The sequence below is a fragment of the Simochromis diagramma genome, unplaced genomic scaffold (genome assembly GCF_900408965.1).
Source record: "Simochromis diagramma unplaced genomic scaffold, fSimDia1.1 OVJJ01000123.1, whole genome shotgun sequence".
NCBI classification, from domain to species: domain Eukaryota; kingdom Metazoa; phylum Chordata; class Actinopteri; order Cichliformes; family Cichlidae; genus Simochromis; species Simochromis diagramma.
The window spans coordinates 5,977,449-5,992,675 of NW_024386778.1; the positions used below are offsets into that span (position 1 = coordinate 5,977,449).

Sequence of the window (15,227 nt, forward strand, 5' to 3'; positions counted from 1 at the left end):
AAAATAAGACAATTCACTATATAATTCACAGCCCATCCATCCCAAACATATCAGATCATTAGAGGTTTTGTCACATTACATACCTGCACTGAGAGACAAAATAAGACTAATGACGCTAAATTTAATTACGGGTCATGGACAGCCATAAATGCTCATATTACTCACCCACACTGAATTCCAGCACAGGTTCATCTGGGTCCTGACTATTTCCTGCAAAATAACACAAACGTCATCAGAACATTAAGTCAGAGAAACAACATTTGGAGCTTTTGTACATGATAAATTATACTGCAGTAGTAAAACAAAGTCAAGCAGCAGTACATTTATTAAAATCACCTTCAGCTGTAATATTTAAACTGATTTTGTCAATTTAGATTATGTTTAGATTCAAATGAAACTAGTACCCTTGTAATGTCTTTTTAAATTAGAGGTAAATATTTGTATATTTTTTTACATAATAAATTATATTTACTGGATTTTCTCTCTATTGTAGTTTTATATAGCTATTACTTGTTTTTTATTGACTTGTCTTGTTTTTACAATGATTTGCTTTGACTGCAGCCTTTAAAGAAAAGACTATCTGTTCAGTAACTATCCATCAGACTGGGTCCATGTTACCAGCCAAAAGGGTAATAATTAAAGTAAGTTTTGAATTACGTATATTTGGGTGTTTAGGTGACACTTTTGCCAAAAAAACTATATAATTAGGTTTAAAAAAACTAAACATGTATGTATTTAAAAACAATAAGTGTGTTAGAATTACTACAGCAACAGGTTGTAGCTCACTGTACTGTTTTTGAGCACAACTTTGGTGCTTTTGCCTCATTTTTAAATCAGTGATCCCAGTAGCACAGTCTAAGCAGAGACCTCAGTGCTTGGCAAACAATCAATAGAATCAATATAATTATTAAAAAGAAACAAAATAAATGCCAACCATATAAAAAACATAAACTTAAAGAAAAAACTAAACTTGATTTTATGGCTATTGTTAACAGCAAGCATGAGGTTAGTGCATATGTATTATTATTGGAAAGATTACTGCAAAGAAAAAAAAGTTGAACCCGGAGGGGGCGATATTGCTCTTCTTACAATGAGTTACATTGCAGGCTATTACTTACCGTGTCACTCACATTTATTTCACAATGAGCTGAACCACTTAATTCGATTTAATTGTATTTATGCAGAGCTGAATCACAACACATTCTCCTCGAGGTGGTTATAGATTGTAAGGGTAGAAAGTCTAACAATTAAAAAGAAAAAAACCTCAATACAGTGGGAAGGAACAACTCACTTTTAACAGGAAGCACCCTCTGCAGACCACGGTTCAGGGAGCAAACTATCAAACTACGAGGTCTTTAAAATAAGGGTTTCCACAGTTGTCACGGTTTTCTGCATATAGTCGATTAATAAATGTTGAGAAAACAACTAATCGATTCAAATTTTTTATTTGAACAAGTATCAAATTGATTTTCACAGAAGCTTTCAATGGAACAAATACATAATGGTAACTGACGCTTTTATATAGGGTTTTTGTATTTTGCTCTGCATTAAAAAGCGCTTTATACAACATGCCTCATTCACCTATTCACCCAAACATTATTACAAGCACCTTTTCTACAATTAAGCTAAACATGCATAAAATGTTAGCAGTGGAGATTTGGCACCTGAAAGGACCCCCCTTTGATCCACTCCTAGTTTGAGTCTATTTACATTTAAATACTGATACTTCAATTTTGCCTTGGTTTGAGCTCCATAAAGCAGGCAAACCAGAATTAATCACAGAAGGCGAAAAAACACTGAAACTACGTTTTAAGCTGCGAGCCAAACAAACCAAAGGTAACCGTGTTTTGAAAAGAGCTATGAAGAGAAACAGACTAGACTACTGTAATTTCTCAATAAAATGTCGCTTATTATCGCTCACTCTCAAGAACAAAAAACGTGAGTAATTTTCCAGTAGCTCACCATATTTGGGATCTTCTAACATCCACACTTCATGTTTAAACGGTGGTGCGGAGGCGGTGTACCGTCGCAGGACGGATGTAGCATTCAGCGCGGTGTGCCTTTTTTTCAGTTGCTAAGCAACAGATTTGTCCCGCCCCTTTCGTTATGACGAGCCGGGCCAGTCCTTTGACTGGTGACCGTTTACAAAGAAACCGACCTTATATATAGACCTGGCTGTTCAGTTGAAACGCATTCATACAGCGGGACAGCAGCGCTTTAAAACGTTCAAACCGGGAGTTTAACACAAAACAACATTTTAGGCATAAAAACAAAAAAAGTGAATGGCAAGCTCAAACTGTAACACAATGACAAATGATGAAACAGTTCAGACCAATCGGGATAATTCTACAGTAGATGCTTTGGTATCCCTCTCTTGAATAACTTGTTCAGTAGTTTTTCGAACAAGCAGTGGAAGAGCTTACCTCAGGCTATCCGGATTGCTTCACCCGCTAAGCGGCTTGCAGGTTTTGTAGAGGACGTAACGGACCTGTGTGAACAGTCAGTAAGCAGTATCACCACTGAGGTCCTTCCCAGAACTCCCCTGTACATCAAAACTGTTCTGTCCAAACCACCACTGGCAAAACGTTTTGTCACCTGTGAAATTTTTGGACGATTCTGCTGAGCAGGAGTTTGATACAGAAAGATGGTTAGAGACATTAATTCAGGCTGTGCTTTCAAAGCTTGGTAAACTTTTAAAGTGCCCTCATTCTCACCAAAAACGTTTGTTGGATCTACTCTTGGACAAATTCAAGGGGATGGATTTGCATTTAGACCGAAAAAGTGCAGAATTATTTGACTGGCATTGCTATGCCATTTTCACTGATATTTGTGACCAATTATATAATTGGTCACAAATATCATTGAAAATGGGGAGGAGTGGGGAGGAGGATTCAATGAATTTAATGGGACAACCATATTTAATATCATAACTACTTTCAGTATTCCAAGAACACCTGTTGGCAGTAACAATTCTCGATAGACTGGAATCATATGAAAGAAAGAAAGATGCAGACTTTCAGTGGAAATCTTTGTGGAAGGACTGATTTCCCGGGTTGCAAAAAAATCAGACACAGTCTTCAGCATTGAAAATGCTGAAGCTATCTCCAACCGGCTTACCATGAAAATCTGGACTGAAATCAGGGCAGAATACGACAAAATCCCCCCAGAGAAGTTCAAGAAACTCAGCAAGAGGGTTTACAAATCCCTCTGTAAAAGATGGAAGCATGCAGAGGTTATTGTGACATCCTGGCAATTAAACGTCCAAGATCTTGATGAAGATATTGTTAAAACTTTCAAAAGAAAGATATTCCCAGAACCAAGTTGCATATCTAAGTGCTTCTCAGCGGTGCGTGCATTTTTTGGGAGGTTTAAGGGAGGAAACAAAGTTTCCCCTTTATAGTGACATCGTGATATCAACAGCAAGATATTTTCTAAAACTCACTGGACACTTTAAATTAGCTAGTTTTACATTTAGATCAGATCAAGTCATTTTTGAAATCCCCAGGAATGGTCGCGGCAGATGGCCCCCCGCCCTGAGCCTGGTTCTGTCGAAGGTTTCTTCCTCTTAAAAGGGAGTTTTTCCTTCCCACTGTCGCCTCGTGCTTGCTCAGAGGGGTTTGTTCTTTTGGGGTTTTCTTTTTAATACTGTAAGTTGTTACCTTACAGTGTGAAGCACCTTGAAAACACCATTGTTTCCTTTGGTGCTATACAGATTGAAGTGACTTGCACTGACAACATAACTAAGCTGGGACTTTAATTTAACATCAATAAAATTATAAAAATATTACATCTTGATTTCTGCTTGTTTTCATTGTCTGTGACTTAATGAATACAAATGTGTAATTTAACAGATTTTTTCTTTATGTTAGTCTGACCGGTGATTCCACGTTGGCCTTAGGTGTTGGCGCGGATACGCTGCAGCCCCTGAGCCATTAATGGCCCAGCACACTACAGTAAAAACAAAACAACAGCCATCTCTCCAACTAGGAAAGGAAAATAATAAACTGCCTCCTTGGAGGCAACCTGACTCAAAACAGTTGCAGTCCAACTCAGACCGACTGCAATCACTCTCAGGCAGATTGATGAAGATCTGCAAATAACTGTTGTCTAATTTATAAACGCAGACAGATTGGCCAACACGTCTGTTCACAATAGAGGACTGTACTCTACATGGTTGCACCACTGAGGCATTATCTGCTGAGTGCTGTGATCTCCCCAACATGTCCTGGGTGTGTCCTGTCTGTCCTGGTGGGACATGCCTGGAACATCTCACCCAGGAGGCGCTCAAGAGGCACCCTTGTCAGATGCCTGAACCTCCTCAACTGGCTCGTTAGATGTAGAGGAGTAGCAGTTAACTCGGAATGAGACAGACAGCACCTACTGCTGGGGTGGGCCTACAGGAGGAAGAGCTCATGTCGTTTCTTCAGGACACCACTGGACCCCAAGAAGCTCTCCCCTGAGCTCCCTTTGGCTGCTGGGGTCGGCATACGTTCAACTTTAAAATCACTCTTGGTTCTTGGCTAGCTTTGTGTTAGCATCCTTTGTGTACTGATGCTTGCAAGAAGCTAAAGTTGCTTTGGCAGAATTTTCTTTCTCATATATGCACACATAAGGAGAGAGATGTTTTAAAGCTTTAGTCATCACCGTGCACTTTTCCTGATTCACACAAAATACAGCAATCTGGCACCTTCCCACAGGGTCTTGCACGAGTATTAAACATGTTCATTTGTGCTTTGGACTGTCACCAGATTTCTTCTAGAAGTTTCTTGCCAGTCAGCAACTATCTTGGCAACACCACTTGAGTTTGTGTGTTGCATGCTAACACCATTATCATATGTGTAATAATACTAAAGCTTCATCTTATGCACACACAAAAATATGGCTCCTTCGTGCAGGGTTTTCTGGTATGTTCATTTATGCTTCCCAATTTAAAAAAAAGAAAAAAAAAGAAAAAGCAAACTTCTTGCTTCTCAGCCACTGCGGCCACATCCTCACTGTTTTTTAGACAGTTATATAAACATACTGTGAGTGAGTCATAAGCTTAAATACAATAGTTGAAGGAACAAAAACTTAATGTTTAAAAATACCAGTCAAATCTGATTAAAGTAAATAAATAATAAGTATACAATGTAGTTTTAAGACTTATCTCAATGTTTCGTAACATTAATGTTCTATGAACTCGTGAGTCCAGAAATCTGAATGTCATGAAAAGTATTTATTATTCGTGTATTATTATTTTACAATACAAGGTTGTTTTTCTCCTGATACTTCATGCAAACCACATTTCTCCAGGCCGGTCCTAATCAGCTTACTCAGTATCACTAGATCCAATGCTGCTCCTCCAGCACAGCACACAAAAGTAGGAGACCGGAGATGCCATGGCTTAGTTAGGAGACTGTTTGCTTCAAGGCCACTAGAAGGTGCTGCCATAAAACTACAATAAATGAATTGACCTTTTGACCTGCTCACACTCTTTTATGCAAAACCCTGCTGATGTTACACACACACACACAACACATAAAGAGATTCTAGGTCTGACCAACCGTCTCCGCTGTGGGCAAAAAGATGACAGTCAATAAATTCTAAAATTGTTTTATAAACACAATGAATAATAGTTAAAAGTCCAGTGTCCCATTTAGGTACAAAGTAAAAACACACAGTCCAAGGCCAGAGCCAGCTATGCCACAAAGCCAGTTGCACTCCACACGTTGTTCACTTCAACAGGGGCAGCAATTGTCCTCTGAGACCCACCACCCTGTAAGTAGAAAGCCTGCACAGAGCGACAAAATAAGACAATTCACTATATAATTCACAGCCATCCATCCCAAACATATCAGATCATTAGAGGTTTTGTCACATTACATACCTGCACTGAGAGACAAAATAAGACTAATGACGCTAAATTTAATTACGGGTCATGGACAGCCTTCATAAATGCTCATATTACTCACCCACACTGAATTCCAGCACAGGTTCATCTGGGTCCTGACTATTTCCTGCAAAATAACACAAACGTCATCAGAACATTAAGTCAGAGAAACAACATTTGGAGCTTTTGTACATGATAAATTATACTGCAGTAGTAAAACAAAGTCAAGCAGCAGTACATTTATTAAAATCACCTTCAGCTGTAATATTTAAACTGATTTAGTGTCAATTTAGATTATGTTTAGATTAAAATGAACTAGTACCCTTGTAATGTCTTTTTAAATTAGAGGTAAATTTGTATATTTTTTTACATAATATATTAATTTACTGGATTTTCTCTCTATTGTAGTTTAGTATTATAGCTATTACTTGTTTTTTATTGACTTGTCTTGTTTTTACAATGATTTGCTTTGACTGCAGCCTTTAAAGAAAGACTATCTGTTCAGTAACTATCCATCAGACTGGGTCCATGTTACCAGCCAAATGGGTAATAATTAAAGTAAGTTTTGAATTACGTATATTTGGGTGTTTAGGTGACACTTTTGCAAAAAAAATTATATAATTGTTTGGAGCTATTTGTTCTTTATTTGTTCTTTTTGAAATTAGTTAAAGTTTGTTGTTAGTTTACTTATATTTTGGGGTTTATTTGTCGGTTAATATTTTGTTTAAATGATTTGTTTGTTTGTTGTTATGTTGTTAAATTAGTCAGTAAGAGCTGTAGGGCCATTTTGTTTCTATAAATAAAGAGACTGGTATAGGACCAGCATGCATTGGGGTGGGCCTATGGTTTTTTACCAGAGCAGGAGAAGCAGCAGGAAGGATCTTGTTATTGCTTGCCAAGATGGATAAATAAACCAAACAAAACTCTCAACTAAAATGTTTGGACAATGGACTTCTTTTGCCTGCGTACGAAATATTACCTCAGTGCAGCAGTGGCTTGTGGACTTTAAGTTGTGGGACGTTTGATCTCTCAAAAGTAAAGGAATTGCCACTACACAAAGTAAAAACCTTCCCGTGGACAAAGGAATAATCCTTCATTAATGGATATAAGGATTTCAAGGATCACCGTCGAACTCGAATAAATATTGGATCGTCTGGTGAGTAATCCAGACGGATTTGATGTTGAGGCCTGGATCAACATGTCACTCGTTCGTCAAAGCTGGTGAGTGATAATATTGTTTAAGCCGTAAAGGAAAACGGTGAAGCTATTGGAGCCAAAGACATAATTTCACTACAAAGACTGATGAACTGAGTTTTGCCGTACTAAATTGGAGCAAATTGGATCGCTAATTGAAACATGCCAACGCCCTCTGTGGAAATGTTTGTCCGCTGCAAAAGGCAGGTAAATGGATGTCATGTTTGTACTTTAGAATAGGACTCTCAGTGTGCTGTGCATCTTTATGAAGTTTGAAATAATCCAAGAGGACAATCAAAATGTCGGATGTTAAGAGTAAACGAGAGGATGACACTGAGATGCAAGCAAAGAAAAGAAGCGTTAAATTTACACCAAAAGGTTTGGATTTGTATATAAAGACATGCCAAGAAAAGCGCAGTTCAATGTGTAAGCAAGCATCTAAGTACATGGGGAAAATTTCCGCTTTAATGACCTCATATGAGAACGTTAAGGAAGTGTCTTCTGAATTTGGGAAGTTTATTAAATGCTATCAAGATGCAAACGTTTTGCAAGAATCCTTTTTAAGTTTGCCACTGCCAGAAGATGAAGTGAAAAGGCAAAGTGCACATTTCAGTCGAAGGTGACAGCATTCTCTGTTTTTATGGACAAAGTAAAGGTTTGGTTGCAGGAGGCGGGCGAGCCGTATACTGAACAAAGCAATACTGTTCGTAATGATAAAGCTGTTGAAAGTTTGGATGAAATAAAACCTGAAGACAGTGTCTCTAATATCTCAAGTGTAAAACCACCTTCAAAAACCTTGTCACAGCAAAGTCGAATTTCATCAACATCTTCCGCATGCATTAAAGCTGCGGCTGACAAGGCAGCGCTCATGGAGCGACTCGCTGCATTGAAAAAACATTCTATCGAAGCGCAAGAGGAAAAACTGAGAAAAAAAAGGAGACATTATCCTTGGAAACAGAGCTGGCAGCCACTAATGCAAAGCTTCGTGTCTTAAAAATAAATTCAGTTTGTAGCTCTGAGCATTCTGATGGAATGAACTCTTATTTTGAAAGAGGGCACGTACAAGAAGCGCCTAGTTTAAATCCTTGTGCCGATACATTTGTTCCAACATCAAGAGATTACTCTGGTATAAATTCTGCATCTGAATCACAAGTAATCGTACCTAGACAAAGTCAAACCAACATCAGGTTGATGATTCAGCTCAAGTGACGCAGCAAACACAGCCTCAGTCTCCTACTTTGACTGGGAATTGCACGAAGGAGATTGTAAATATTATGCAAAAACAAATGACATCACTACTTTGCTTGTAAAACAAAATTTATCTTCTGTCCTCCCCGCCAGAACATCCCTGTGTTTGATGGAGACCCTTTACAGTACAGATCATTTATGAATGCCTTTGAAAATGGAGTGGAAGCTAAAACTGATAACTGGAGCGATTGTTTGCAGTTTTATTAGAGCAGTTCACTAGGGGGCAGCCTAGGGATTTGGTGCATAGTTGTCAGCACATTACCTCCTGAGCAGGGCTATTCCACAGCCAAAGATCTTCTTGAAGAACATTTTGGGAACGAAAATAAAATTGCCTCTGCATATATGGAGAGGATTGTGAGTTGGGTACCTATTAAAAGTGAGGATGTGAAAGGTCTACAGTCATTCTCTCTTTTTCTTCAAGGATGTTCGAATCTAACACAGCAAGTTGTTTATATGAAGGAGTTGGATTTGCCCTCAAATATGAGAATGGTTGTTATGAAGCTTCCATACAAATTGAGGGAAAAATGGAGAGTTGTTGCCTATGAACTGCAGGAACAAAATGGTTACAGAGCAGTATTCACTGATCTGGTTGCCTTTATAATAAAACAGGTAAAAGTAGCATCAGATCCAGTGTTTGGCAACATCCAAGACTCACAATCTGGAAGCAGCTTTAAAAGCTTCAAGTTCTACCAAGCAAAGGAGAAAAGGAAGTAGTTTTGCCACTAATGTCAGTACAGTGCCAGGAATCAAAGCTCAATCAACTGGAAGCAGAACAACTTCCGCCGTTCTGCATAGTTGTTTGTTTTTGTTCACACAGCAATCATTTACTAGAGATTGTAAGCAGTTTAAAGCTAAAACGCATCAGGATAAGTTGACTTTTATCAAGGAAAGGGGAATTTGTTTTGGTTGTTTAAAAGTTGGTCACACAAGCAAAGACTGTAGGAGTCGTTTGGATTGTGATGTGTGTCACCAAAGACACCCAGGGGTTCTTCATATAGAGCGAAAGGATCCAGGGGCGTCTTCGGAACAAACTCAACAGAGGACAAACTCTAATGTCAACTTTTCAACTGCAACCACTCACATGTGGGTATATTGGGGCTGGTCATGAAGTTGATGCAATTTTTCTATAGTTCCAGTTCAAGTTAAGAGCCAAAAGAGCAATAAAATTGTGCAAACCTATGCGTTTTTGGATCCTGGAAGTTCAGGTACATTCTGTACAGAAACTCTGGCAAAAAGACTGAATGTAAAAGGTAAAAAGACCAATATCTTTTTGAAAACACTGAGTTCAAGATAGGATTGTTAGTACACAAGTTCTGTCTGGTTTGGAAGTGTCCTGGTTTGGAAGCAAATGATTTCATTGCCATTGCCAGATGTGTTGACTCAAAAGACTATGCCAGTTTCTACAGTTAATATTCCCCAGCAAAGCGACATCGATCAGTGGCCTCATCTTAAACCTGTTAAAACTTCACAACGTTTAATGCAGAGGTGGAGCTACTGATAGGCACTGATGCCTTCCAATGTTTTGGAGCCATGGAAGGTGATAACAGTGTGGGGGGTGGACCTTATGCTGTAAAAACCAAAGTTGGCTGGGTCATAAATGGTCCCCGCGCACTGGAAGTAACAGTGGAAATAAAACCAACTGCACTGCTGTAACAGCCATAGGATTTCTGTTGAGCGTCTTGAAGAAATGTTTGATTAAACAGTACAATCATGATTTTAATGAAAGATCATCAGAGGAGCAGACTGAAATGTCTAGAGAGGATCTTTGTTTCATGGATATTGTTAGTAGGTCAATAAGCTTATTGGAAATCATTATCACATTGATTGCCTTTCAGGAGAGAAGGTTCCAGTTTGCCAAATACCTCTGTGTTGCGGAGCAGCGTCTCCAGAGTCTCAGACGGAGATTTGAAAAGGATACTCATTATAAGGATGAATACACTGAATGTGTAAACAACATGCTTGAACAAGGATATTGCCGAGTTTGTTGCCTGTAGATGAGTTGCCACAAAGATGATGGAAAGGTGTGGTACATCCCTCATCAATGGAGTGTATCATCCCACAAAGGGCAAATTAAGAGTTGTATTTTGACTGTGGAACAACTTACAAAGGAGCATCATTGAACAGTCAGCTTCTACAGGGACCTGATCTCACAAACTCGCTGGTTGGGGTTCTGATCAGATTTAGACAAGAGCCTGTTGCATTAATGGCGGACATTGATTCCATGTTTCACCAAGTGCAGTCTCAGAAAAAACATGTCAACTTTCTCCGTTTCCTGTGGTGGCAACATGGTGACACTTCAAGGTCTGCACAGGAATGCAGGATGAAAGTGCATTTGTTTGGAGCTGTATCTTCGCCAAGCTGTGCAAATTATGCTCTACAGAGAACTGCCAGATGATAATGCACAACAGTTTCCAGCTGAAGTGGTTGATACAGTCAAAAGAAACTTTTATGTGGATGATTGTTTGAAATCTGTTGCTTCAGAAGAGGAGGCAGAAGCACATGGTGAATAAACTGACAGATATCTGTGCTAAAGGAGGATTTAAGCTTTCAAAATGGATCAGCAACAGTCGCACAGTGCTCATGTCAATCCCAGAGGAAAGAAGAGCAAAGGAAATTAAGGATCTGGATTTGGACACAGATCAACTTCCAGTTGAGAGAGCACTGGGTTTACAGTGGTGCATAGCAACAGACAAGTTCCAGTTCAGAACCTCCCTGCAGGACAGTCCAACAACCAGAAGGGGCATTTGTCTGTGGTCAGCTCACTGTATGATCCTTTGGGAATCTTGTCTCCCTTCAGTATGCCAGCTAAACTGTTGCTACAAGAGCTTTGTCGAGAAAATTTGAAGTGGGATGAAGTTGTTCCCCACTCTCTTTCCCAGCGGTGGCGTGATTGGCTGGAGGATCTCCAGCTGATTTCAAAGTTCGAAGTGGAACGTTGCATTAAACCAAATTGCTTTGGAAGACCAGATAAGGCAACAACTTCACATCATTTTTCTGATGCAAGTCAAGATGGGTATGGAACGGTGTCATATTTAAAGTTGGAAAAGAATAACGTCACGCATGTTGCTTTTATCCTGGGAAAGGCTAGAGTTGCTCCTCTCAAGCAAACTACAATTCCCAGGTTGGAATTGACGGCTGCAGTTCTTGCAGTTCGGGTGTGGACAGGGCTTCTGCAAAAGGAGCTGCAGGTCAGGTTGGAAAAATCAGTTTTTTGGACTGATAGTACTAACAGTACTGAAATACATCTCCAATGAAACCAGAAGATTCAATACTTTTGTTGCAAATAGAATTGCTGTCATTCGAGAAGCAACAGATGTGAATCAGTGGAGAGATGTTTCTTCTAAGGAGAATCCTGCTGATGACGCACCCAGAGGCATGAGAGCTGGGGATTTCCTCAAATGTAGAAGATGGATAAAAGGGCCAGAGTTTCTCTATAAGTCAGAAAAGGAATGGCCTAAACTGGATGTGGAGTGCAGTGTAATTTCTGCAGATGACCCAGAGGTTAAAAGGGACCTGACAATGAATGCCATTGTGAGGGAATTACAAAATCCTACCAGCTATTTTTTCCTCTACTTCTCGTCTTGGGCAAAACTAAAATCTCTGTAGCCTGGCTTTTAAAGAAAAGAGGTCTTGGTGTTGTTGGCACAGAAGAGGAAAGAGTTGCTTGCTGCAGGTTCGAATAAGAATGATCCGGAAGGTCAGAAAGAAATGGATGATGAAGGACTCCAAACAGTTTTCGTGAGGTTGAAGCTATAATGAACGACAGACCCATTACTAAAGTTTCAGATGACTCAAATGATCTTGAAGCACACCCAATCACTTGTTGTTGCTGAAAAATAAACCAGTTTTTCCACCAGGACTGTTTCATCCAAGTGATTTGCATGTCAGGAAAAGGTGGAAACAGATACAGTACATGGCAGAGTTGTTTTGGAAGAGATGGCTTTCTGAGTACCTACCTCTGATGCAAGAAAGACAAAAATGGATGAGGACTAAAAGATGTCTTATACCTGGAGATGTTGTTTTAATTGCAGACGCTACAGCTCCAAGAGGATCATGGATGATGGCGAAAGTCTTAAATGTAAACCAGGATGCAAAAGGCTTGGTGCGTTCTGTGAGACTACAAAAACAGGACCAGTGTTTTGGAAAGGCCAGTGACAAACTTATTTAGTTACTGGAAGCCTCATCGTGAAGAAAATCCTCAATGAAAATTAAGGATTTTTAAGGGAATAGCTCCTCCTTTTGGGATTTTAAAGTAATTGTGATTGTAGCACAATTAGGGGCCGGAGTGTTGGAGCTATTTGTTCTTTTTGAAATTAGTTAAAGTTTGTTGTTTTTTACTTATATTTTGGGGTTTATTTGTCGGTTAATATTTTGTTTTAAATGATTTGTTTGTTGTTGTTATGTTGTTAATTAGTCAGTAAGAGCTGTAGGGCCATTTTGTTTCTATAAATAAAGAGACTGGTATAGGACCAGCATGCATGGGGTGGGCCTATGTTTTTTTTTTTTACCAGAGCAGGAGAAGAGCAGCAGGAAGGATCTTGTTATTGCTTGCCAAGATGGATAAATAAACCAAAACCAAAACTCTCAACTAAAATGTTTGGACAATGGACTTCTTTTGCCTGCGTACGAAATATTACCTCAGTGCAGCAGTGGCTTGTGGACTTTAAGTTGTGGGACGTTTGATCTCTCAAAAGTAAAGGAATTGCCACTACAATTAGCTTTAAAAAAACTAAACATGTATGTATTTAAAAACAATAAGTGTGTTAGAATTACACAGCAACAGGTTGTAGCTCACTGTACTGTTTTTGAGCACAACTTTGGTGCTTTTGCCTCATTTTTAAATCAGTGATCCCAGTAGCACAGTCTAAGCAGAGACCTCAGTGCTTGGCAAACAATCAATAGAATCAATATAATTATTAAAAAGAAACAAAATAAATGCCAACCATAAAAAACATAAACTTAAAGAAAAAACTAAACTTGATTTTATGTCTTTAGGCTATTGTTAACAGCAAGCATGAGGTTAGTGCATATATTATTATTATGGAAAGATTACTGCAAAGAAAAAAAAGTTGAACCAGGAGGGGGCGATATTGCTCTCTACAATGAGTTACATGCAGGCTATTACTTACCGTGTCACTCACATTTATTTCACAAATTAGCTGAACCCACTTAATTCGATTTAATTGTATTTATGCAGAGCTGAATCACAACAACATTCTCCTCGAGGTGGTATAGATTGTAAGGTAGAAAGTCTACAATTAAAAGAAAAAACCTCAATACAGTGGGAAGGAACAACTCACTTTTAACAGGAAGCACCCTCTGGCAGAACCACGGTCAGGGAGCAAACTATCAAACTACGAGGTCTTTAAAATAAGGGTTCCACAGTGTCACAGTTTTCTGCATATAGTCGATTAATAAATGTTGAGAAAACAACTAATCGATTCAAATTTTTATTTGAACAAGTATCAAATTGATTTTCACAGAAGCGTTCAATGGAACAAATACATAAATGGTAAACTGACTGCTTTTTATATAGGGTTTTTGTATTTTGCTCGTGCATTAAAAAGCGCTTTATACAACATGCCTCATTCACCTATTCACCCAAACATTATTACAAGCACCTTTTCTACAATTAAGCTAAACATGCATAAAATGTTAGCAGTGGAGATTTGGCACCTCAAAGGACCCCCTTTGATCCACTCCTAGTTTGAGTCTATTTACATTTAAATACTGATACTTCAATTTGCCTTGGTTTGAGCTCCATAAAGCAGGCAAACCAGAATTAATCACAGAAGGCGAAAAAACTGAAACTACGTTTTAAGCTGCGAGCCAAACAAACCAAAGGTAACCGTGTTTTGAAAAGAGCTATGAAGAGAAGACAGACTACTGTAATTTCTCAATAAATGTCGCTTATTATCGCTCACTCTCAAGAACAAAAACGTGAGTAATTTTCCAGTAGCTCACCATATTTGGGATCTTCTAACATCCACACTTCATGTTTAAACGGTGGTGCGGAGGCGGTGTACCGTCGCAGGATGGATGTAGCATTCAGCGCGGTGTGCCTTTTTTTCAGTTGCTAAGCAACAGATTTGTCCCGCCCCTTTCGTTATGACGAGCCGGGCCAGTCCTTTGACTGGTGACGTTACAAAGAAACCGACCTTATATAGACCTGGCTGTTCAGTTGAAACGCATTCATACAGCGGGACAGCAGCGCTTTAAACGTTCAAACACGGAGTTTAACACAAAACAACATTTTAGGCATAAAAAACAAAAAAGTGAAATGGCAAGCTCAAACTGTAACACAATGACAAATGATGAAACAGTTCAGACCAATCGGGATAATTCTACAGTAGATGCTTTGGTATCCCTCTTGAATAACTTGTTCAGTAGTTTTTCGAACAAGCAGTGGGAAGAGCTTACCTCAGGCTATCCGGATTGCTTCACCGCTAAGCGGCTTGCAGGTTTTGTAGAGGACGTAACGGACCTGTGTGAACAGTCAGTAGCAGTATCACCACTGAGGTCTTCCCAGAACTCCCCTGTACATCAAAACTGTTCTGTCCACACCACCACTGGCAAAACGTTTTTGTCACCTGTGAAATTTTTGGACGATTCTGCTGAGCAGGAGTTTGATACAGAAAGATGGTTAGAGACATTAATTCAGGCTGTGCTTTCAAAGCTTGGTAAACTTTTAAAGTGCCCTCATTCTCACCAAAAACGTTTGTTGGATCTACTCTTGGACAAATTTCAAGGGGATGGAATTTGCCTTTAGACGAAAAGTGCAGAATTATTTTGACTGCATTGCTAATGCCATTTTCACTGATATTTGTGACCAATTATATAATTGGTCACTAATATCATGGAAATGGGGAGGAGTGGGGAGGAGGATTCAATGAATTTAATGGGACAACCAATATTT

The 15,227-nt window shown here is 39.1% G+C and overlaps 1 long non-coding RNA gene across 1 annotated transcript; it reads right to left on the reverse strand.

Moving 5' to 3' along the window:
• Positions 1–5,598: 5,598 nt before the first annotated feature.
• LOC120722082 lies at positions 5,599–14,401 on the reverse strand. The gene is made up of 3 exons (XR_005693342.1): positions 14,276–14,401; positions 5,952–5,996; positions 5,599–5,770 (listed from the first exon to the last, which is right to left on the reverse strand). It is a non-coding gene; the product is annotated as an uncharacterized LOC120722082 (long non-coding RNA).
• Between the last annotated feature and the right edge of the window lie 826 nt (positions 14,402–15,227).